Source organism: Adiantum capillus-veneris, chromosome 26 (assembly GCF_014529385.1).
Source record: "Adiantum capillus-veneris isolate H3 chromosome 26, ASM1452938v2, whole genome shotgun sequence".
Taxonomy (NCBI): domain Eukaryota; kingdom Viridiplantae; phylum Streptophyta; class Polypodiopsida; order Polypodiales; family Pteridaceae; genus Adiantum; species Adiantum capillus-veneris.
The window spans coordinates 97,996,567-97,998,565 of NC_140956.1; the positions used below are offsets into that span (position 1 = coordinate 97,996,567).

At 43.8% G+C, this 1,999-nt stretch overlaps 1 pseudogene; it reads right to left on the reverse strand.

The window, feature by feature from the left end:
* Nucleotides 1-319: 319 nt before the first annotated feature.
* LOC147423873 (uncharacterized) lies at nt 320-1,253 on the reverse strand (annotated as a pseudogene).
* Nucleotides 1,254-1,999: the final 746 nt, after the last annotated feature.

Here is a 1,999-nt window from a genome sequence, read left to right on the forward strand (position 1 = left end):
TCTTGGACAAAGTTAGATAAGAGATCCTCTATGTCAGAGAATGAGCTCTTACTTAATGGCTGGAACCAAGTCATAGCAGTACCATCTAAGGTCAATCCAAAGCCCTCATATTGCGTATGGAAGTCATGTACTTGCTCTGCTCTCAGCACTTGTCTAAAGGCAGAAGCATGGGCATATGGATCCCCAGATCCTGTATATTTAGACGGCACGCATTTGTCGACTTGATGCGGCCTTAGGGGTCTGAATCCTACAGTTGGTGTCCCAAGTACTTGTATAGTGTCCCCTATATGTGCAGTAGTGGTTCTCTGTTGTGGCCTAGCTACATTTTGCGTCGTTTGAGTAGCTCTACTTGAGTTTCTGTTTGTCTCATTTTGTCGATGAATTCCTCCAGAGAGTTCTTCATCGCGTGGTGGATTCCTTGTTCCCGCTTGGAACGAATATCCACTCATGTTTGGCACTTGTTGAGTGTGGAATTCTGGTTTTTGAATAGGTTCAAAGAAACTAGTCTGACCAAGATTCTGCATAGGTTGCCTCTCTACTTGGATTGGTCTTAGGATGTCATCATCCATTAAGTTTCTTACTGGGATTGTAGGCGGTGCACTTGCTGCGGGCTTTGCTACTTCAGGGTACACAATGGGTAACCCTAAGTATGTATACCTACTCATCTTTGCAGCAGAGGTCGGCATGTACTCCTGACCAAACTTGTCTACGATTAAGAATTTTCTTTCATTCAAGAGGTAGACATACAAAGTCTTATCCGGAGTAGCCTCTTTCTCGTTTACATCCTCATTGACATAGTACGCAGCAGTTTCTTCAAGAAAGGCTTTGTAAATTCCCCATCGAGGATTGTCGGACATAAGCCTTCTAGTGGTGAAAGATCTGAACACGGTTCTATTGTTGTTTTCCTCTAGAGGCGGTTTCTCCTCGACCTCATCATCAGCTTTCGTCTTGGACGCATTTCGTCCCCATTTGTCCGCAACATTGGGGCTTTTGACTATCATGTAGTAAGCACCGTGTTCATCCATATAACCTCCTTTGCCATCATAAGTGGCCAGGACCCTATACTGTAATTCGACTGGATTATCTCCAATCTGAACACAGCTATGGTTCATAGAATCCTTGAAGATTCTGGCATCTTGTCCATTGTTATAGGCATACAGCAAGATTGTTGGAGGTCTCTCATGGTCTTTGGAGGATTCTCCCATAAAGTTAACTCCCTCTTTGACGTTCACTGATGGTTGTCCCCCTGCCATGGTCTGATAGTATAGATCTTCTAATGACGTGTCAGAGATGTAATCCTCTGGGATTGGGCCTAAGGATACCTGGGTGGCTTGATTGACACTCTCTTCCGTAGAAACTTGAATCACGTGGTCCCTAAGTGGTCTATGTCCTGAGGGTACTACAGCTCCTGACCTCAAAAATATGAAACGTGCTTAACCTTGGATGCACTAACCTGGAAAGTTACCTTACTTCCAGATGGCTGTGGTCTCAGGCTCCTAGTACACCCTGCAAGCAGTTTACACACTTTTACTATCTATTTGAAGTATTTCTCAGTATAGAAACTATATATATACATGCATTCAATGTATAGATTAGGTGGCAAGCCAAATATCACAATTTGGGCACTGGAGACAGTAAGAGCGCTTACTGTCTAGAGGATAGTATTGCACTTTCTGTGCTCACAGGATGTATTTTGACTCTCCTAGAAATAGGAACCTCTTACCTGGGCTTATACTCACCTTCTGGAGTCTTCACCTGGGTTGTGGGCTTGCTGGCTTGAGTTATGGTCACTTTTGCAGATTTTGTTGTGTATACCAAGCACTTGACAAGACCAAAACACATCAAATTTGGATTATAACTACACAAACTTGCTTGTTACTGAGCCTACAACATGTGTACATGCTTTCGCTTGGTCAGTTGGCCAAATCTGGGTCTGGAGACAGTAAGAGCGCTTACTGTCTGGACTTGCAGATTGCAGCTTTTTTGGTACCTGACACTT